Here is a 23,492-nt window from a genome sequence, read left to right on the forward strand (position 1 = left end):
GATTTGGCTATTCTGGATATTCCATATAATTTAAATAATACAATTTGTGATCTTTTGTACCTAATTTCTTTCACTTTCTTTCAAGGTTTGTCCATGTCATAGGTTGTATTAGTAACTCATTCTTTTTATTTCTGAATAACATTTCATTTTATGAATGTACCACATTTTGTTTATTCATTTGTCATTTGAAGGACATTTGGGATATCCACCTTAGGCCAATTATAAATAATACTGTTATGAACATTTATGTCTTTTATATTATTATTTTCAAATACACTTTAACTTTATTTTTTACAGCAATTTTAGGTTCATAGGAATATTGAGTAAAAGATACAGGGATTTCCTATATACTCCCTGCCCCCACGCTTGCATAGCCTTCTCCATTATGAATATTCCTCATCAGGGTGGTACATTTGTTAAAACTGATGAACCTACATTGACATATCATAATTATCCCAAGTCCATACTATAAATTAGGGTTCATTCTTGATGTCATACCTCAATAATTACAGGCTACCTGAAAAATTCTTTGAGTTTAGACAAATGTATAATAATATTTATCCACCATTCTAGCATCCTACCAACCAGTTTCACCATCCTAAAAATCCTCTGTGTCTACCTATTCATTCCTACCTCCTCCTCAACCCCTGACAACCACTGTTTTTCTTTTTTTGTCTCCCTCGTTTTGCCTTTCTAGAATGTCACATAGTTAGAATCATGCAGTATGTAGCCTTTTAAGATTGACTCATTTTACTTAATATACATTTTAAGTTTCCTTCATGTCTTTTCATCCTTCATGAATAGCTCATTTGTTTTTGGTGCTGAACAATATTTCATTGTCCAGAAGTACCACAGTTGATTAATCTCTTCACCTACTGAAGGGCATCTTAGTTGGTTCCAGTTTTTGCAAATATTAATAAAGCTACTATAAGCATCTATGTGTAGATTTTTGTGTGTACATAAGTTTTCAACTTCTTTGGGTAAATTTGAAGGGATGAGATTGTCAGATTATATGGTAAGACTATGTTTAGTTTTGTAAGAAACTGCCAAATTGCTTTCCAAAGGGCTGTTTCAAAGTGATGTTTGGAAAATGGCTTTTTCAAAATTTTGTTCTTACCAGTAATTAATGGAAGTGTATCTTGCTCCACATCCTCTCCAACATTTGGTATTACCAGTAGTTTTGGTTTTGGCCATTCTAATAGGTGTGCAGTGGCATCTCATTGTGCTTAAATGAGAATTCTTGGGTTTTTTTGGTTTTTGTTTTTCAAATATTCTCTCCCATTCTTTGAGTTGTCTTTATACTTTCTTGATGATGTCCTTTGAAGCATTAATATTTTAAATTTTGATAAAATTAATTTATCCTTTTTTTGTACAAAGCTTGTGTTTTGGTATCATATGTAAAAAACTTATTTTAAGGTCATGACATTTTATGCCTATATTTTTAAGAGTTTTATAATTTTAGTTTTTATGTTTATATAAGTGATACATTTTCAGTGAGTTTTTGTGTATAGTGTGAGGTAATGGTCCAGTTTAATTTTTTTCCATGTAAATAGCCAGGTTTTCTAGCACTATTTATTGAAAAAGAATGTTCTTTTCATTTTGAATTGTCTTGGCATCCTTTTGAAAAATCAATTGAATGTAAATATAAAGATTTATTTCTGAACTCTCAATCTTCTGCATGATTTACATATCTATCTTTATGTTAGTACCACCACTGTAGCTTTGCAGTAGGATTTAAAGTTTAAAACTGTAACTCCTCCAAGATTTATTTATTTCATTTATTCAAGATTATTTAGGCTACTCTTGCTTCATTGCATTTCCATATGAATTTTAAGATCAATTTATCAATTTCTGGAAAAAAGTTGAGATTTTAAGAGGGTTTACAGTGAATCTGTAGATTAATTTTTAACATTTTCTAAACAAAATTAAGTCTAGACCATGAACATGGTTTTTCCTTTTAATAATATCATCTTTATTTTCATTAAATTATGTTTTCAAGTTTTCATTGTGTAATATAAGTCTTTCATGTGTGTCAACAAGTTCATTCCAAGGTATTTTATTCTTTTTGATGCTATTTTCTTAATTTCATTATCAGTTTGTTTATTGCTGGTTATAGAAATAGTTTATTTTTATCTTGATATTTTGTCCTGCAACCTTGCTGAAATAATTTTTGTGTTTTATTCCTTGGAATTTTCTACATACAGGATCATGTCATTTTTAAATAGAGGTAGTTTTACTTTTTGCTTTTCAAAATCTGGATTTTTTTATTTTTGCACCTATTTTTTACTGAATGTAGTCTCCCACTACAATGTTAAATAGAAGTGGCAAGTGTGAACGTCTTTAAACTTTTTATTTTTTTTTCCTGTTGTGAGGAGGTAAGCTTTCTGTTTTTTTTGTGTGTGGTGTTTTGTTTTGTTTTGTTTTGAGACGAGTCTCGCTCTGTCGCCCGGACTGGAGTGCAGTGGCGTGATCTTGGCTCACTGTAAGCTCCACCTTGCGGGTTCACGCCATTTTCCTGCCTCAGCCCCCCAAGTAGCTGGGACTACAGGCACCGGCCATCACACCTGGCTAATTTTTTTTTTTTTTGTATTTTTTTTAGTAGAGATGGGGTTTCACCGTGTTAACTAGGATGGTCTCGATCTCCTGACCTCGTGATCCGCCTGTCTCAGCCTCTCAGAATGCTGGGATTACAGGTGTGAGCCACTGAGCCCGGCAAAGTTTATATTATTAATATATTATACTAATATATTTGTCCGCATTGCCTCACCTTTCCGTTTAAGGAATAATGCAAGGGTGATTCAATGGACACATTCAATGTACCCATTTGCTTATAATATGTAACTTCTTCTATGTTGCTGAACTCCCTTGGCTAGCATTTTATTGATTTCAGCATCTATGATCATAATGAATGTTATTCCGTGGTGTTATTTTCTTGTGATGTCCTTTTCTGTTTTTGGTGTTAGGGTAAAACTGGTCTCATAGTTGAAAAGTGCCTCCCTCCTTTCTCGTTTTGGAAGAGTTTGTAAAATATCGGTGTTAATTCTTCTTCAAATGTTTGGTGGAATTCACAAGTGAAGCCATCTGTTCGTGGGTTTTTATTGTGGGAAGTTTTTATTTTAAATTATTTTTTATTACTATTTAAATTGATCTACTTCTCATAAGTCTATACAGACTTTTTTTATTTCCCCTTAATTTAGTTTCAGTGGTTTAAGTCTTTCCAGAATTTTTTGCATTTCATGTAAGTTATCTACTTTGCTGGTACAAAAATGTTCATTTTATTCACTTATACTCCATTTTATTTCATAAGTTTGGAAATGATTTCCTATTTTCCACTCCTGTTTAAAAACTGACTTTTCTGTTTGTTTTCTTTTTCAGACTAGTTAAAAGTTAATGATTTAAAAATAGTTTCACAGAACCAACTTTTATTTTTATTTGTTTTCTCTATACTATCTTTCTATTTTCTATTGTATTAACTCCTACTCTAATTTTCACTAGTTCTTCTACTTGCTTTAAATTTAGTTTTCTCTTATCTAGAAAAAAACTCAAAAGGTTTTGTAGGTAGAGTATTAGGTTATTGATTTAAAATCTTTCTTTAAAAAAAAAAAAAAAGAAAGCTCTAAATTTCTTTCAGCCTTGCTTTAACCACACCAAATAATTTCTTTATGTTGTGTATTTGCTTTCATTCATCTCAAAATATTGTTTTAGCAACCATTTTTGTACTATTTTTTATTTTTAATTTTAGTAGGTACATGGTAGATGTATATATTTATGAGGTACATGAGATAGAGGCATACAATGCATAATAATCATGTCATAAAAATGGGGTATCCATCCCCTCAAGAATTTATTCTTTGTGCTACAAGAAATTCAATTATACTGTTTTAATTATTTTTACATGTACAATTAAATTCTTATCGACTATAGCCACTCTGTTGTGCTATCAAATACTAGGTCTTGTATGTTCTTTCTGTTTTTTCAGGGGTACCCATTAACCATTTCCACCTCACCCCACCCCCCACTACCCTTCCCAGCCTCTGGTTATAATCATTCTACTCTCTGTCTTCATGAGTTCAATTGTTTTGATGTTTAGATCCCACAGTAAGTGAGAACTTGTGATGTTTGTCTTTCTGTGCCTGACTGATTTCACTTAACATAATGACCTCTAATTCCATCTAGGTTGTTGCAAATGACAAGATCTTATTTTTTTAATGAATGTATAGTACTCCACTGTGTTATAAGTACCATATTTTCTTCATCCATCCAACCTTAGGCCACTTAGGTTGGACCCAACTTTTGGCTGTTGTGAATAGTGTTACAATAAACATGGGAGTGCAGATATCTCTTTGATATACTGATTTCTTTTGGGTATAAACATACCAGTTGGATTGCTGGATCATATAGTAGCTGTTTTTAGTTTTTTGAGAATCTCCAAACTGTTTTCCACAGTGGTTGTACTAGTTTATGGTCCCAACAACAGGCTATGAGGGGGTCCCTTTTCTCCACATCCTCACCAGCATTTGGTATTGCCTGTCTTTTGGATAAAAGACATTGTAACTGGAGTAAGATGATATCTCATTTTAGTTTTTATATGCATTTCTCTGATCATCAATGCTTTTGAACACATTTTCATGTTTCTATTTGTCATTTGTACATCTTCTTCTGAGAAACGTCTATTCAAATCTTTTGCCCATTTTTCAATATGATTATTAGATTTTTTCCAGAATTGTGTATTCTGGTTATTAATCCCTTGTCAGGTAGGTAGTTTTCAAATATTTTCTCCCATTCTGTGGGTTGTTTGTTCACTTTGTTGATTGTTTTCATTGCCGTGCAGAGGCTTTTTATCTTGATGTGATTCTGTTTGCCCATGTTTGATTTGGTTGCCTGTGCTTGTGGGGTATTACACAAGATTTGCCTGAAATGATGTCTTGGAAAGTGTTTCTAATTTTTTTGTAGTCCTTTCATAGTTTGAGGTCTTAGACTTAAGTCTTTAAATTACTTTGATTTGATTTTTGTGTATGACAAGAGATAGGGGTCTAGTTTCATTCTTCTGCATATGGAAGTCTAGTTTTCCCAGAGCCGTTTATTAAAGAGGCTATCTTTTCCCCATTGTATGTTCTTGGCACCTTTCTCAAAAATGAGTTCACTGAAGATGTGTGAATTCATTTTTGGGTTTTCTGTTCTGTTCCATTGATGTATATGTCTGTTTTTACGCCAGTACCATGCTGTTTTTATTACTATAATTCTGTAGTATAATTTGAAGTCAGATAATGTTATTTCTCCTGTTTTACTCTTTTTGCTTTAGATAGTTTTGGCTATTCTGGGTCTTTTGTGGTTCCATATCAATTTTAGGATTTTTTTCTATTTCTGTGACCAATGTCATTTGTGTGTTGATAGGGATTATATTAAATCCATAGATATCTTTGGATAGTATGGATATTTTAGCAATATTAATTATTCTAATTTATGAATATGGAATGTCTATTTTTGGTGTCCTCTTCAATCACTTTCATCAATGTTTTACAATTTTTATTGTAGAGATCTTTCACTTTTTTGGTTAAGTAAATTCCTATATACTTATGTATTTAATTTTATTGTGGCTATGGTAAACAGGATGACTTTCTTGATTTCTTTTTCAAATTGTTTCCTGTTGACATATACAGATGCTACTAATTTTTGCATGTTAATTTTTATCCCACAATTGTAATGAATTTGTTTTTCAGTTCTAAATTTTTGGGGGGTATTTATAGGTTTTTCTAAATGTAAAATCATATCGTCTGCAAACAAGGATAATTTGACTTCTTTCTTTCCAGTTGGATGTCCTTTAGTTCTTCCACCTGTGTCATTGCTCTAGCTAGAACTTTTAATACTATGTGGAATAACTATGGTAAAAATGGGCATCCTTGTCATTCTCCAGATCTTAGAGGACAGCATTTCAGTTTTTCCACATTTTGTATGATACTAGTTATGGGTCTGTCCTATATGACTTTTAGTATGTTGATGTATTTCCTTCTATATCCATTGTTTTAAGGGTATTTTTAAATCATGAAAAGATATTGAAAGTTATCAAATGCTTTTCAACATCAATTGATACAATCAAATAGCTTTTGTCATTCATTCTGTAGATATGAGTTATCACTTTGATTGATTTGTGTATGTTAAACCATCCTTGCATCTCTGGGATAAATCCCATTTGGTCATGATGAATAATCTTTTTATTGTATTGTTAAATTCAATTTGCTAGTATTTTATTGAGGATGTTTACATCAATCATCATTAGAGATATTGACCTTTAGTTTTCTTTTTGTGATGTGTCTATGTCTGGTTTTTTTTTTTTTTTTTTTTTAAATCAGGGTTATATCTGGCCTTGTAGGATGAGTTTGGAAGTGTTTTCTCCTCCTTCATTTTTTGGAAACAGTTTGAGTATGAATAGTATCAGCTCTTTTATAAATGTTTGGTAGAGTTTTGCTTGTTTGGGAATGCCTTTATTTCTCTTTCATATTGGAAGGATATTTTCATCAGACATATTAGTGTACGGTGAAAGTTTTTTTTTTTTTTTTTTTTTTTTTCCCCTTCAGCACCTTAAATATGTCATGTTACTCTTTCATGGCCTATAAGATTTATACTGAAAAGTCTGCTGCCAGATGTGTTGGAACTCCATTGTATATTTGTTACTTTGCTCTAGATGCTTTTAGTATCCCTTCTTTACTCTTGACTTTTGAGAGTTTAATTATTAAATGCCTTGAGGTTGTCTTCTTTGGGTTAAATCTGCTTGATGTTTCATAACCTTCCTGCACTTGGACATTGACATATTTCTCTAGGTTTGAAAATTTCTCTGATATAATCATTTCGAATAAACTTTCTACCCCTATCTCTTTCTTTACCTTCTCTTTAAAGCCAATAACTCTTAATTTTCTTTTTTGAGACTGTTTTCTAGATTCTGTAGGCATGCTTAATTGTCTCGTTATTCCTTTTTCTTTTTACGTCCTCTGACCATGTATTTTCAAATGGCCTGTCTTCAAGCTCACTTCTTCTTTCTTCTGCTCAATTAATTCTGCTATTAAAAGATTCTGATGCATCTTTCAGTATGCCAGTTGCATTTTCTATCTCCAGAATTCTGCTTGAATTTTTAAAAATTAATTCAATCTCTTTGTTAAATCTATCTGACCGCATAAGATAAATTTTCTCTGTGTTATGAATGACTCTGAGTTTTCTCAACACAGCTATTTTGAATTCTGTTTCTGAAAGGTCACATATCTCTGTTTTTCCAGAATTGGTCCCTCATGCCTTGTATAGTTCATTTGGCAAAGTCAGAGTTTCCTGGATGGTATTGATGCTAGTAGATGTTCTTTGGGGTCCGAGCATTTAAGAGTTAGGTATTTATTGTAGTCTTTAGGAGTTAGGTATTTATCATAGTCCTGAAAAGAATGCTTTTCAATATCCTTCCTTCTTAGGAAGGCTTTCCAGATTTTTGAAAGGACTTGGGTGTTATGGTCTAAGCTCTGTTGGCCTTATGGGGCACCCCAAGTCCAGTAATGCTGTTGTTCTTGCAGATTTGTAGAGCTACCCCGTTCATGATCTTGGGCTATGTCTGGAAGAATTCTCTGGATTACCAAGTAGACACACTTGTTCTCCTCTCTTACTTTCTCCCAAACAAATGGAGTCTCTCTCTCTCTGTTATGAGCCACCTAAATGTGGGGGTGGAGTGCAACAAGCACTGCTGTAGCTACCACCAGAAGAACTGCACTGGGTCAGGCCTGCTGTCAGTACAGCACGGAGTCTTGCCCAAGGGCTTCTGTAATCACTGCCTGGTTACCACATATGTTTGCTCAAGGTCCTGGAGCTCTACAATCAGCAGGTGGCAAAGCCATCCAGACCTGTGTCCTTCCCATCAGGGCACCCCCACCACAGTCCCATGGGAAGTTCTGCCAGACTACTGCCAATGTTCCCTTGATGGCCAAGGGCTCTTCAGTCATCTTGTGGTAAATGCTGCCTGGCCTGGGACTCACCCTTCAGGGCTGTGGGCTCCCTTCTGATCCATGGCAGGTTCAGAAATGCTTTCCAAGAGCCAACACATGGAATCAGGGACCTCAAGAGCCCACATGGTGCTCTAGCCCCCTATGACTGAGCTGGTGCCTAAGATGCAATGCAAACATATCCTCTATGTTTCACTCCACCTTTCTTAACCAGAAATATCTGAGCCAGCAAGTCTCAGAGTCTCACCGAAGGCTTTCAATGTACCACCTGGGTATACTGCTGGTCATTTAGGCCCCAAGGGCTCTTCAGTTACCAGGTGATGAAGCCTGCTAAGATGGGGTCCTTCCCTTCAAGGCAGCAGGTTCCCTTCGGTCCTGTGCTGTGTCTAGAAATGTTCAGGGCAAGGGCCTAGAAAGGGGGCCTCAGACTCTGACTGGCATTCTATTCCACTGTGGTTGGGCTTGTATCTAAGATGCAAGGCAAAGTCCTCCCCACTCTTCCTTCTTTTCTCCTCAAGTGGAATAAAGGGTTCTCTTTTGGAGCTGCAACTTGTATTAATAAATCCTTGGGTTACAGGAGAAATGATGTCAGCACTCCCTTAGTCACCCCAGCCGGTGTTTAAGTAGCTGTCGGGCCTCCTCAGTGTTCTGGCTTTGGGCCCAGTTCAGCACCAGGATTCACCTAGGCATTGCAGTCCTTGTGGTCTAGACTGCCTTTCAAATTTATTTAAGACTCTAGAGTATTTTCTTTCACAAAAAACAAAGACTGTTTCTCCTATGTCTTTGGTGCATCTATTAGCAATATGACGTTAATGCCAGGTACTGTTAGTTCTCGCTTGATTTTTGGTTCTTATGAAGGTGCTTTTTTTTTTTTTTTTTTTTTTTTTTAATTGAACAAGTTGGGTTTATTGCTCACTACCACAGGGAGAATACACCTCATGGGGAACTGTGAAGTAGCTTAGTCAAAGAGTTTAGGAAAGAACTTACAGAATTTGAGTTAGTGGTTTAGGGAAGGTTTAACAAACAACAGCTTTATTCTGGATTGGAAGTTGTTGAGAGGCCAGGACAATTCTAGGATTGAGTACCTTAAAAAATCTTACCTAGAAGAAAGGGAGAATAGGCCTAGGCTAAAGCTAAAGCTATAATTGGTAAAGAAGCAGCAATCATTCATTTTAATCAGGATAGGGAGATGTTTGGTTATGTTGTGTTTTGGGCAGCATTCATGTTTTTGTCTGGCTCCAGCATGATTATGGAAAGTTTAGTTTTTGTCTTTCTCCATCATGGGGATGGAGTGACCTTGCCTTATGTTAGTATTCTGTGAAAATTTTCTTTGTTTAACAGAAAACACTAAAGTTCAGCTGTGAGTACCAGGCCAATTTCAAGTAGTACAAGGCCAGGCTGATAGCACCAAGTCAGCTCTCAGATGGCAGAGGCTACTTTTTTCTTGCTTAGAGTGCAACCTAGAAATTAAGCTGTTATACTTCAAAAACATCTTCTTAACAATGGGTCAACTTGTTGGCTAAGCAAAGAAAAATCTATTATAACACATCTTGTGTTCAAAGCAACGTATTTCTCAGCTGTCTTATCCAAAGAATGGTACTTAATGTATGCAATGTACATGCATTCCATAAGTTTATTTTTCTCTTTAATTTAACCCCAAATCTGCCTTCTACTTTTCTTTATCTCCCTGATCAGTTAGAGGTAAAATTCCCAGGAGCTCTTTTGAAGACATTCAAGTCTTTGCTCATCTCTCCTACGGAAAGCTTTCCGTAGGAGAGAAGGTGCTTTTTTATGTAGATAGTTGTTGAATTGGGGTTCTTGAAGATGAAAAATATTGGTGAAATCTTCCATTCTGCCTTCTTGCTCTGCCTCCCTGAATCTCAAAATATTTTTAATATCACTTGTGATTTATTCTTTGACTAATTTTTCTTTCAGGAGTGTGTTGTTTAATGGCCACATATCTCTGTATTTCCCAAATTTTCTTATTGTATTTACTTCTAGTTTAATTTCATTATTGCCAGAGAACATATTTGCACAATTTCAGTTCTTTTAAATTTGCTGAAACTTATTTTATAGACTAACATATGGCTAATTCTGGAGACTGTTTTACATGAGTTTATGAGTGTGTATACATTAATGTTGGATGGAGTATTCTATAGATTAGAATTATTAGGTCTAGCAGGTTTCTAGTGTTGATGAAGTTTTCTATTTCCTTGTTAAATTTAAATCAAATTTCTCTATACATTATTGAAAGTGGGGTACTAAAGTCTATGTTATTGTTGAATTGTCTTTTTCTTTAATTTTGTCAATTTTTGCTTTAAGTGCTTTGGTTCTCTGTTTTTAGATGCATAAATATTTATTATTTTATATTTGTCATGGCTTGACTGTTTATGTCTCTGTCTCTTGTTACCTCTTTTTTTTTAAGAAAAAAATTTGTATTAGTATAGTTGATCAGTTATCTTTGGTTACTGTTTGCATGGCCTACGTTTTTTCATTCTTGTTTTTTGAAACTACTGTAGCTTTAAATCTAAAGTTTGCTTTAGTAGACAATATATAGTTGAATTATTTTTTAAAAATCCCTTCTACCAGTTTGGTTTCATTTGAAATCTTAAGTCTATTTACATTTAATGTGACTACAGACAACATAAGATTTACTTCTGCCACTTTGTTATTGTTTTCTATATGTATAATGTCTTTTTAGTTTCTCTTTTTGCCTATTACTGTCTTCTTTTGTATTAAATATATATTTTATAGATGACCATTTAAATTCCTTTTTTCTTTTACTGTAATATTTGAGTGATTTTCTTGTGATTGTCCTGGGAGGATAACAATTAACATCTTAGTTTATAACAGTGATATGTATATTAATACCAGATTTGCTTCTGTCTAGCTTATTTCCCTCTCCCATCTTTATGCTCTTATTGGTATACAAATTCTAGTTTAAGGAGTTTTGGGACTGAGATGACGGGGTTTTGTAAGTATAAAATTATGTCATCTGCAAACAGAGACAACTTGATTTTCTCTCTTCCTATTTGAATACCCTTTATTTCTTTCTCTTGCCTGATTGCCCTGGCCAGAACTTCTAATATTAGGTTGAATAGGAGTGGTGAAAGAGGTCATCTTTGTCTTCTACTGATTCTCAAAGGGAATGATTCCAGTCTTTGCCCATTCAATATGATACTGGCTGTGGGATTGTCATAAACAGCTCTTGTTTTTGAGGTATGTTCCATCAATACCTAGTTTGTTGAGAGTTTTCAACATGTAGGGATGTTGAATTTTATCAAAGGCCTTTTCTGCAACTACTGAGATAATCATGTGGTTTTTGTCCTTGGTTCTGTTTATGTGATGGATTATGTGTATTGATTTATGTATGTTGAGCCAGCCTTGCATCCCAGGGATTAAGCTGACTTGATCATGGTGGATAAATTTTTTGATGTGCTGCTGGATTTGCTTTGCCAGTATTTTATTGAGGATTTTTGGATCATGTTAATCCAGGATATTGGCCTGAAATTTTCTTTTTCTGTTGTGTCTCTTCCTAGTTTTGGTATCAGGATGATACTGACTTCATGAAATGAGTTAGGGAGTAGTTCCTCCTTTTCAATTGTTTGGAATAGTTTCAGAAGGAATAGTACCAGCTCCTATTTGCATTTCTGGTAGAATTCTGCTGTGAATCCATCTGGTCCTGGGCTTATTTTTGTTGGTAGGGTATTAAATACTACCTCAATTTCAGAACTTGTTATTTTCTATTCAGGGATTCAGCTTCTTCCTGGTTTAGTCTTGGGAGGGTGTATGTGTCCAGGAATTTACCTATTTCTTCTGGATTTTCTAGTTTATTTGCAGAGAGGTTTTTATAGTATTCTCTGATGGTAGTTTGTATTTCTGTGGGGTCAGTGGTGATATCTCCTACATCATTTTTTTTATTGTGTCTATTTGATTCTTCTCTCTCTTCGTTTTTATTAGTCAAGCTAGCAGTCTGTCTATTTTGTTATTTTTTTTTCAGAAAACTAGCTCCTGAATTCATTGATTTTTTAGAAAGTTTTTCCTGTCTCTACCTCCTTCAATTCTTCTCTGATCTTAGTTATTTCTTGTCTTCTGCTAGTTTTTGGATTAGTTTTCTCTTGTCTCTGTAGCTCTTTTAAATGCGATGTGAGGGTGTTGATTTGAGATCTTTCTAGCTTCCTGATGTGGGCATTTAGTGCTATAATTTCCCTCTTAACACTGTTTTCACTGTGTCCCAGAGATTCTAGTACATTTTCTCTTTGTTCTCATTGGTTTCAAAGAACTTCCTGATTTCTGCCTTAATTTCATTATTTACCCAGGAGTCATTCAGGAGCAGTTTGTTCAATTTCCATGTAATCATGTGGTTTTGAGTGAGTTTCTTAATCCTGAGTTCTAACTTGACTGCACTGTGGTCTGAGAGATTGTTTCTTATTATTTCAGTTCTTTTGCATTTGCTGAGGAGTGTTTTACTTACAATTATGCGGTCGATTTTAGAATAAGTGCCATGTGGCACTGAGAACAATCTATATTATGTTGATTTGGGGTAGAGAGTTCTGTAGATGTCTACTAAGTCCACTTGATCCAGAGCTGAGTTCAAGTCCTGAATATTCTTGTTAATTTTCTGCCTTGTTGATCTAATACTGACAGTGGGGTGTTAAAGTCTCCCACTATTATTGTGTGGGAGTCTAAGTCTCTTTGTAGGTCTCTAAGAACTTGTTTTATGAATCTGGGTGCTCCTGTATTGGCTGCATATCTATTTATAATAGTTAGCTCTTCTTGTTGAATTGTTCCCTTTACCATTATGTAATGCCCTTCTTTGTCTTTATTGATCTTTGTTGGTTTAAAGTCTGTTTTGTCAGAGGCTAGGATTGCAACCCCTGCTTTTTATTTTTCTTGCTTTCCATTTGCTTGGTAAATTTTTTGTCATCCCTTTATTTTGAGCCTATGTGTGTCTTTGCACATGAGATGGGTCTCCTGAATACCGCGTACCAATGGGTCTTGACTCTTTATCCAATTTGCCAGTCTTTGTCTTTTAACTGGGGGATTTAGCCCATTTACATTTAAGGTTAGTATTGTTATGTGTGAATTTGATCCTGTCTTCAGGATGCTATTTGGTTATTTTGCACACTAGTTGATGCTGTTTTCTCATAGTGTTATTGGTCTTTATATTTTGTTGTGTTTTTGTAGTGGCTGGTACCAGTTTTTCCTTTCCATATTTAGTGCGTCTTTCAGGAGTTCTTGTTGGGCAGGCCTGGTGGTAATGAAGTCCCTCAACATTTGCCTGTCTGGAAAGGATTTTATTTCTCCTTTGTTTATGAAGCTTAGTTTGGCTGGATATGAAATTCTGGGCTGCAATAATTTGAAGTCAGGTAGCATGGCGCCTCCAGCTTTATTCTTTTGACTTAGGATTGTCTTGGCAATGCGGGCTCTTTTTTGGTTCCATATGAACTTTAAAGAATTTTTTTCCAATTCTGTGAAGAAAATCATTGGTAACTTGATGGGGATGACATTGAATCTATAAATTACCTCGGGCAGTATGGCCATTTTCACAATATTGATTCTTTCTGTCCATGAGCATGGTATGTTCTTCCATTTGTTTGTATACTCTTTTATTTCACTGAGCAGTGGTTTGTAGTTCTCCTTGAAGAGATCCTTTACATCCCTTGTAAGTTGGATTCCTAGGTATTTTATTCTCTTTGAAGCTATTGTGAATGGGAGTTCATTCATGATTTGACTGTTTGTCTGTTACTGGTGTATAAGAATGCTTGTGATTTTTGCACATTAACTTTGTATTCACCTATTTCTAAGGCTAAAGTCCATTGCCTTCGTTGCCCTCAATAGACTCTTAAAAAAGGCTAAATTGGGCCACGTGCAGTAGCTCTTGCCTGTAATTCCAGCACTTTGGGAGGCTGAGGCAGGTGGATCACAAGCTTGGGAGTTCAATATCAGCCTGGCCAACATGTGAAACTTCTCTCTATGAAAAATACAAAAATTAGTAGGATGTGGAAGCACACAACTGTAATCCCAGCTACTCGGGAGGCTGAGGCAGGAGAATCACTGGAATCCAGGAGGCAGAGGTTGCAGTGAGTCAAGATCATTTCATTGTACTACAGCCTGGGTGACAGGGTGAAACTCTGTCTCAAAAAGAAAAAAAAGGGGGGGGGGTTGGCGAGCTAACACTTGAAATGGTGGTCCAGAGCTCTTAAATATGTCATCTTTGTAAATCTGAATATATTTACTAAAATATTTTAATCAGATCATTTTCTGATTATAAGGGATAATGCAATTTATGGTAACTCTAATTTATTTTAGCCTATTTTATAAAGTTTATAAAGTTCAACAACCATTTTTATTTCAAATCAAGATGTAGTCTCACCATGTTACCCAGGCTGACCTTGCTCTCTCTTCCCTGTTTCTCAGGGGCCTACATGCTTCTCGGTCTGACTGAATGTCTTCAACACAGATCGCTTCCCAGTCCCTCAGGGAAACACTCCTCGGAGATCCCTGTCCTGAGGGTCTCTCTCTCCAAACCTGTTTCTGCTGGCTTGGGCAGGTTCCATGACCCTGGAGCTGTTGGCTTCCATACGTGTCTCCAACAGGGAAGCTGTCTTGCTCTCCCTGTTTCACCTCAAGGCTGCGTGGCTTGCCTAGCATGAGCGGTAGGCAACCGTGACTGGCCTGGTCTTCGTGGACAGGCGGTGTGGCATTTACCCTCTGCACTTACCGTCTCATTCTTCAGAGCCTCTCCTCTGCTCCTGGGTGGACTGACTCCCTGAATCTTCTGGCCCCCTCGAGGATACCGGGCGTTCTTTGATTTCCCTTGGAATCGATGGACAGGTCCCTTGGGACCCTCTTCACCGGGCACAGGCCTAGACACCGCTGTTGGATTCGCCGTCGCCCCATACGGCCGGGCTGGCACACATTCCCATCGTCGGCTCGAGGACACGCCAGTGCCACGCATGGGGTCACTGGCTCCGCCGCGGAACCGCCCCTGTCCCTGTTTGCACGGGTCCTGGAAGGCAGTAGCACCCTGCAGGAGCCCCGGGGTTTTTGCAAGTGGGGGCAGGCCTCCGCTCTTTCAGAGGGGGAGGGAGGCCGAGGGTTCATGGGTCTGTGAATTTTGAGCTGACACCATGCCTTAAGTCCCAGGGGTTGATTCTGTGCTACAGCGAAGCCCCACCAGCCTGAGCAGATGATGGCGAGCCCATCTTTTCGCACCGGGAGGGGTCCAAATTCCAAGTGAAGAGGAGCCCTGAGAACCCAGCAGAAGCCCTGAAGCTCCCCATCTACTGGTGGAAGTCGGCTCAAGGAGGTCCTGAAGACAAGACTCCGGGGATCTTGGTACTGGGATGCCCGCGGCCGATTCTTCCACGCCACAACCTGCTGGAGCCCGGATCCGGCGGCCGACGGGGCTGCAGGGGCAGGCCCCAGCGACCCCCCCCGCACCCTGGCTCCCCCCCTCCCCAGCGCGTACACGACCCCTCCCACCCCATCGCCGGCCCCGGCGCCCCGCGCAGCCGCCGTTGTTTAAAGGGGCCGCAGCCTGACTTCCAGGTGGGGAGCGCGAGTGGGCCCGGCGCGGCAGGGCCAGGGCGCATGCGCGAGGCGCGAGCGGCCTCTCGCGTCACAGCGGTTCCCACGGTTGTCTTAGAAACAGGCCCCCGAGGCTTGGCAAAGCAGGAGCCCTAAGTGGCGGTGCTTGGGTGTCGGGGCTGCGAGGCTACTGCCTCACCTCTCCACGGGGTCGACAGGAACGTCTCCGGACGGACGCCGGGAGTCGCAACGCGCCGGCCGGGATGACAAAAGCGCAGGCGGAGTCCGGGGGAAGCGGCGCGTCGTCCCAGCCTCAGGCCTGCCCGGACGGTGTTGGGGTGAGTCTCCCCAAAAGTCTTGCCCCCGTGATCTCCACGACAGGTCCGCCCGCCTGTCCGTGGGCTGCTCTCTCCCCCGAGGGGCCTTCACGCGCGGAGCGGGAGCCTGCAGCGTCAGGGGGGCTGTGTGCCCGCGGGGGCTGCGTTTCTGTGCCGCTGCTGCCGTGTGACTGTGTGTGTCTGCGTCTCTCCCATCCTCTCTTGTCTCTCTGGCCCTCACTCTCCGTGTGTGTCTTTCCCTCTTTCTGCCGGTTCGTGTGTGCGTGCCCGTGTGCGTGGGTGCGTTCGGACGAATGCGCCCGGTGCGCCCAAAGGCGACTTCTTGCGCGTCGGCCTGGCTCTGCCGAGCCTCTTTCTTCTGCCTCTGTGCCTGGGTCTTGCGGCGGGCTCGTCAGTGGTTTTCGCCGCCGTTCCACTTGGGGTCCCTGAGGGCCTCGGCCGCGTGAGGAGATGCGTCTTCCCCAGCAGCAGTGGAAATCTCGTTACCCTTGCCGAGCGGACTCTCTCCTGGGATCAAGATAACCCCAGTCCAGCCAGGGCCAAAAGCCCCAGAGGAGCTCGTCGCCCTGCAGGAGAGGAGCAGACCCGCCTCAGAGGAGACGCTTGGACCTTTTCACGGCTCTTCTCTGAGAAATGAAGCCGCACCACGGCAGAAGCTTGAAGAGGAAGCCGGGAAGGGGAGATGCCAGGCCTCCCGGTCCCTGGAAGGCTGGCCTCTCCGGACAAGTCAGCCGTTGGGCAACCCTCCCCTTAGGCCCGCGGCGGTGGCACCGGGCAGTGTCGGGCCTGGGCTCCGGCCTCTGCTCTGTCCTCCCTCTTGCTCTGTCTCCCCTGTCTCTCGGGGGCCTACACGCTTGTCGGTCTGGCCGAACGTCTTGGACGCAGATGGCTTCCCAGTCCGTCAGGGAGACACTCCTCGGAGATCCGTGTGGTGACGGTTTCTCTCTCCAAACCTGTTTCTGCTTGCTTGGGCAGGTTCCATGACCCTGGAGCTCCCGGCTCCCATACGTGTCTCCCACAGGGAAGCTGTCTTGCTCTCCCTGTTTCACCTCATGGCTGGGTGGCCTGCCTAGCACGAGCGCTAGGCGACCGTGACTGGCCTTGTCTTCTTGGACAGGCGGTGCGGCACTTCCCCTCTGCACTTCCCCTCTCGTTCTTGAGGCACAGCCTCTCCTCGGCTCCTCTGAGCAGGTGGACTGACTCCCTGAATCTTCTGGCTCCCTCCTGGATCCCAGGCGTTCTTTGATTTCCCTTGGAATCCACGGGCAGGTCCCTTGGGACCCTCTTCCACCCGGGCACAGGCCTGGACTCCGCTGTTGCTTTCGCCGTCGCCCCGTACGCCCGGGCTGACACGCATTCACATCGTCTGCTCGGGGATCGGCCAGTGCCACGCGTGGGGCCAATGGCTCCGCCTCGGGACCGCCCCTGTCCCTGTTTGCGCGGGTCCTGGAAAGCAGAGGCAGCTTGCGGGAGCCCCGGGGCTTTTGCAAGCGGGGCTAGGCCGCCGCTCTTTCGGAGGGGGAGGGAGGCCGAGGGCTCGTGGGTCAGTGAATTTTCGGCTGGCACCACGCCTTAAGGCCCCAGGGGATGATTCTGTGCCGCAGCGAGGCCCCGCTTGCCTCAGCCGATGATAGCGAGTCCATCCTCTCTCACCCGGAGGGGTCCAAAATCCCATCTCAAGAGGAGTCCTGAGACCCCAGCGGAGGCCCTGAAGCTCCCCCTCCACCGGTGGAAGTCGGCTCAAGGAGGTCCTGAAGACAGGACTCCGGGGGTCTTGGGACTGGGATGCCCGCGGCCCCTTCTCCCACGCCGAACCCCTGCTGGAGCCCGGATCCGGCGGCCGCCCGGGCTGCAGCGGCAGCCCCCATCCGGCCCCATCCCCTCCCCCGCTCCCCTCCGCGTCACCGCGCACACGCCCCCTCCCACCCCATCCCCGGCCCCGGCGCCCCGCGCAGCCGCCGTTGTTTAAAGGGGCCGCAGCCTGACTTCCAGGTGGCGAGCGCGAGTGGGCCCGGCGCGGCAGGGCCAGTGCGCATGCGCGTGGGGCGAGCGGCCTCTCGCGTCACAGCGGTTCCCACGGTTGTCTTAGAAACCGGCCCCCTGAGGCTTGGCAAAGCAGGAGCCCTCCGTGGCGGTGCTTGGGTGCCGGGGCTGCGAGGCTCCTGCCTCACCTCTCCACGGGGTCGACAGGAACGTCTCCGGACGGACGCCGGGAGTCGCAACGCGCCGGCCGGGATGACAAAAGCGCAGGCGGAGTCCGGGGGAAGCGGCGCGTCGTCCCAGCCTCAGGCCTGCCCGGACGGTGTTGGGGTGAGTCTCCCCAAAAGTCTTGCCCCCGTGATCTCCACGACAGGTCCGCCCGCCTGTCCGTGGGCTGCTCTCTCCCCCGAGGGGCCTTCACGCGCGGAGCGGGAGCCTGCAGCGTCAGGGGGGCTGTGTGCCCGCGGGGGCTGCGTTTCTGCGCCGCTGCTGCCGTGTGAGTGTGTGTGTCTGCCTCTCTCCCATCCTCTCTTGTCTCTCTGGCCGTCACTCTCCGTGTGTGTCTTTCCCTCTTTCTGCCGGTTCGTGTGTGCGTGCCCGTGTGCGTGGGTGCGTTCGGACGAATGCGCCCGGTGCGCCCAAAGGCGACTTCTTGCGCGTCGGCCTGGCTCTGCCGAGCCTCTTTCTTCTGCCTCTGTGCCTGGGTCTTGCGGCGGGCTCGTCAGTGGTTTTCGCCGCCGTTCCACTTGGGGTCCCTGAGGGCCTCGGCCGCGTGAGGAGATGCGTCTTCCCCAGCAGCAGTGGAAATCTCGTTACCCTTGCCGAGCGGACTCTCTCCTGGGATCAAGATAACCCCAGTCCAGCCAGGGCCAAAAGCCCCAGAGGAGCTCGTCGCCCTGCAGGAGAGGAGCAGACCCGCCTCAGAGGAGACGCTTGGACCTTTTCACGGCTCTTCTCTGAGAAATGAAGCCGCACCACGGCAGAAGCTTGAAGAGGAAGCCGGGAAGGGGAGATGCCAGGCCTCCCGGTCCCTGGAAGGCTGGCCTCTCCGGACAAGTCAGCCGTTGGGCAACCCTCCCCTTAGGCCCGCGGCGGTGGCACCGGGCAGTGTCGGGCCTGGGCTCCGGCCTCTGCTCTGTCCTCCCTCTTGCTCTGTCTCCCCTGTCTCTCGGGGGCCTACACGCTTGTCGGTCTGGCCGAACGTCTTGGACGCAGATGGCTTCCCAGTCCGTCAGGGAGACACTCCTCGGAGATCCGTGTGGTGACGGTTTCTCTCTCCAAACCTGTTTCTGCTTGCTTGGGCAGGTTCCATGACCCTGGAGCTCCCGGCTCCCATACGTGTCTCCCACAGGGAAGCTGTCTTGCTCTCCCTGTTTCACCTCATGGCTGGGTGGCCTGCCTAGCACGAGCGCTAGGCGACCGTGACTGGCCTTGTCTTCTTGGACAGGCGGTGCGGCACTTCCCCTCTGCACTTCCCCTCTCGTTCTTGAGGCACAGCCTCTCCTCGGCTCCTCTGAGCAGGTGGACTGACTCCCTGAATCTTCTGGCTCCCTCCTGGATCCCAGGCGTTCTTTGATTTCCCTTGGAATCCACGGGCAGGTCCCTTGGGACCCTCTTCCACCCGGGCACAGGCCTGGACTCCGCTGTTGCTTTCGCCGTCGCCCCGTACGCCCGGGCTGACACGCATTCACATCGTCTGCTCGGGGATCGGCCAGTGCCACGCGTGGGGCCAATGGCTCCGCCTCGGGACCGCCCCTGTCCCTGTTTGCGCGGGTCCTGGAAAGCAGAGGCAGCTTGCGGGAGCCCCGGGGCTTTTGCAAGCGGGGCTAGGCCGCCGCTCTTTCGGAGGGGGAGGGAGGCCGAGGGCTCGTGGGTCAGTGAATTTTCGGCTGGCACCACGCCTTAAGGCCCCAGGGGATGATTCTGTGCCGCAGCGAGGCCCCGCTTGCCTCAGCCGATGATGGCGAGTCCATCCTCTCTCACCCGGAGGGGTCCAAAATCCCATCTCAAGAGGAGTCCTGAGACCCCAGCGGAGGCCCTGAAGCTCCCCCTCCACCGGTGGAAGTCGGCTCAAGGAGGTCCTGAAGACAGGACTCCGGGGGTCTTGGGACTGGGATGCCCGCGGCCCCTTCTCCCACGCCGAACCCCTGCTGGAGCCCAGATCCGGCGGCCGCCCGGGCTGCAGCGGCAGCCCCCATCGGGCCCCATCCCCTCCCCCGCTCCCCTCCGCGTCACCGTGCACACGCCCCCTCCCACCCCATCCCCGGCCCCGGCGCCCCGCGCAGCCGCCGTTGTTTAAAGGGGCCGCAGCCTGACTTCCAGGTGGGGAGCGCGAGTGGGCCCGGCGCGGCAGGGCCAGTGCGCATGCGCGTGGGGCGAGCGGCCTCTCGCGTCACAGCGGTTCCCACGGTTGTCTTAGAAACCGGCCCCCTGAGGCTTGGCAAAGCAGGAGCCCTCCGTGGCGGTGCTTTGGTGCCGGGGCTGCGAGGCTCCTGCCTCACCTCTCCACGGGGTCGACAGGAACGTCTGCGGACGGACGCCGGGAGTCGCAACGCGCCGGCCGGGATGACAAAAGCGCAGGCGGAGTCCGGGGGAAGCGGCGCGTCGTCCCAGCCTCAGGCCTGCCCGGACGGTGTTGGGGTGAGTCTCCCCAAAAGTCTTGCCCCCGTGATCTCCACGACAGGTCCGCCCGCCTGTCCGTGGGCTGCTCTCTCCCCCGAGGGGCCTTCACGCGCGGAGCGGGAGCCTGCAGCGTCAGGGGGGCTGTGTGCCCGCGGGGGCTGCGTTTCTGCGCCGCTGCTGCCGTGTGAGTGTGTGTGTCTGCGTCTCTCCCATCCTCTCTTGTCTCTCTGGCCCTCACTCTCCGTGTGTGTCTTTCCCTCTTTCTGCCGGTTCGTGTGTGCGTGCCCGTGTGCGTGGGTGCGTTCGGACGAATGCGCCCGGTGCGCCCAAAGGCGACTTCTTGCGCGTCGGCCTGGCTCTGCCGAGCCTCTTTCTTCTGCCTCTGTGCCTGGGTCTTGCGGCGGGCTCGTCAGTGGTTTTCGCCGCCGTTCCACTTGGGGTCCCTGAGGGCCTCGGCCGCGTGAGGAGATGCGTCTTCCCCAGCAGCAGTGGAAATCTCGTTACCCTTGCCGAGCGGACTCTCTCCTGGGATCAAGATAACCCCAGTCCAGCCAGGGCCAAAAGCCCCAGAGGAGCTCGTCGCCCTGCAGGAGAGGAGCAGACCCGCCTCAGAGGAGACGCTTGGACCTTTTCACGGCTCTTCTCTGAGAAATGAAGCCGCACCACGGCAGAAGCTTGAAGAGGAAGCCGGGAAGGGGAGATGCCAGGCCTCCCGGTCCCTGGAAGGCTGGCCTCTCCGGACAAGTCAGCCGTTGGGCAACCCTCCCCTTAGGCCCGCGGCGGTGGCACCGGGCAGTGTCGGGCCTGGGCTCCGGCCTCTGCTCTGTCCTCCCTCTTGCTCTGTCTCCCCTGTCTCTCGGGGGCCTACACGCTTGTCGGTCTGGCCGAACGTCTTGGACGCAGATGGCTTCCCAGTCCGTCAGGGAGACACTCCTCGGAGATCCGTGTGGTGACGGTTTCTCTCTCCAAACCTGTTTCTGCTTGCTTGGGCAGGTTCCATGACCCTGGAGCTCCCGGCTCCCATACGTGTCTCCCACAGGGAAGCTGTCTTGCTCTCCCTGTTTCACCTCATGGCTGGGTGGCCTGCCTAGCACGAGCGCTAGGCGACCGTGACTGGCCTTGTCTTCTTGGACAGGCGGTGCGGCACTTCCCCTCTGCACTTCCCCTCTCGTTCTTGAGGCACAGCCTCTCCTCGGCTCCTCTGAGCAGGTGGACTGACTCCCTGAATCTTCTGGCTCCCTCCTGGATCCCAGGCGTTCTTTGATTTCCCTTGGAATCCACGGGCAGGTCCCTTGGGACCCTCTTCCACCCGGGCACAGGCCTGGACTCCGCTGTTGCTTTCGCCGTCGCCCCGTACGCCCGGGCTGACACGCATTCACATCGTCTGCTCGGGGATCGGCCAGTGCCACGCGTGGGGCCAATGGCTCCGCCTCGGGACCGCCCCTGTCCCTGTTTGCGCGGGTCCTGGAAAGCAGAGGCAGCTTGCGGGAGCCCCGGGGCTTTTGCAAGCGGGGCTAGGCCGCCGCTCTTTCGGAGGGGGAGGGAGGCCGAGGGCTCGTGGGTCAGTGAATTTTCGGCTGGCACCACGCCTTAAGGCCCCAGGGGATGATTCTGTGCCGCAGCGAGGCCCCGCTTGCCTCAGCCGATGATGGCGAGTCCATCCTCTCTCACCCGGAGGGGTCCAAAATCCCATCTCAAGAGGAGTCCTGAGACCCCAGCGGAGGCCCTGAAGCTCCCCCTCCACCGGTGGAAGTCGGCTCAAGGAGGTCCTGAAGACAGGACTCCGGGGGTCTTGGGACTGGGATGCCCGCGGCCCCTTCTCCCACGCCGAACCCCTGCTGGAGCCCAGATCCGGCGGCCGCCCGGGCTGCAGCGGCAGCCCCCATCGGGCCCCATCCCCTCCCCCGCTCCCCTCCGCGTCACCGTGCACACGCCCCCTCCCACCCCATCCCCGGCCCCGGCGCCCCGCGCAGCCGCCGTTGTTTAAAGGGGCCGCAGCCTGACTTCCAGGTGGGGAGCGCGAGTGGGCCCGGCGCGGCAGGGCCAGTGCGCATGCGCGTGGGGCGAGCGGCCTCTCGCGTCACAGCGGTTCCCACGGTTGTCTTAGAAACCGGCCCCCTGAGGCTTGGCAAAGCAGGAGCCCTCCGTGGCGGTGCTTGGGTGCCGGGGCTGCGAGGCTCCTGCCTCACCTCTCCACGGGGTCGACAGGAACGTCTGCGGACGGACGCCGGGAGTCGCAACGCGCCGGCCGGGATGACAAAAGCGCAGGCGGAGTCCGGGGGAAGCGGCGCGTCGTCCCAGCCTCAGGCCTGCCCGGACGGTGTTGGGGTGAGTCTCCCCAAAAGTCTTGCCCCCGTGATCTCCACGACAGGTCCGCCCGCCTGTCTGTGGGCTGCTCTCTCCCCCGAGGGGCCTTCACGCGCGGAGCGGGAGCCTGCAGCGTCAGGGGGGCTGTGTGCCCGCGGGGGCTGCGTTTCTGCGCCGCTGCTGCCGTGTGACTGTGTGTGTCTGCGTCTCTCCCATCCTCTCTTGTCTCTCTGGCCGTCACTCTCCGTGTGTGTCTTTCCCTCTTTCTGCCGGTTCGTGTGTGCGTGCCCGTGTGCGTGGGTGCGTTCGGACGAATGCGCCCGGTGCGCCCAAAGGCGACTTCTTGCGCGTCGGCCTGGCTCTGCCGAGCCTATTTCTTCGGCCTCTGTGCCTGGGTCTTGCGGCGGGCTCGTCAGTGGTTTTCGCCGCCGTTCCACTTGGGGTCCCTGAGGGCCTCGGCCGCGTGAGGAGATGCGTCTTCCCCAGCAGCAGTGGAAATCTCGTTACCCTTGCCGAGCGGACTCTCTCCTGGGATCAAGATAACCCCAGTCCAGCCAGGGCCAAAAGCCCCAGAGGAGCTCGTCGCCCTGCAGGAGAGGAGCAGACCCGCCTCAGAGGAGACGCTTGGACCTTTTCACGGCTCTTCTCTGAGAAATGAAGCCGCACCACGGCAGAAGCTTGAAGAGGAAGCCGGGAAGGGGAGATGCCAGGCCTCCCGGTCCCTGGAAGGCTGGCCTCT

The 23,492-nt window shown here is 47.1% G+C and overlaps 1 long non-coding RNA gene across 1 annotated transcript in view; it reads right to left on the reverse strand.

Moving 5' to 3' along the window:
• LOC139359337 (uncharacterized) overlaps nt 1-14,842 on the reverse strand; it is a 35,975-nt gene extending 21,133 nt beyond the window's left edge. The window contains exon 1 of the long non-coding RNA XR_011615261.1: nt 14,698-14,842. This is a non-coding gene — a long non-coding RNA (uncharacterized lncRNA). The remainder of the gene's footprint in view (nt 1-14,697) is intronic.
• Nucleotides 14,843-23,492: the final 8,650 nt, after the last annotated feature.

This window comes from Macaca nemestrina, chromosome 17 (assembly GCF_043159975.1).
Source record: "Macaca nemestrina isolate mMacNem1 chromosome 17, mMacNem.hap1, whole genome shotgun sequence".
Classification (NCBI taxonomy): domain Eukaryota; kingdom Metazoa; phylum Chordata; class Mammalia; order Primates; family Cercopithecidae; genus Macaca; species Macaca nemestrina.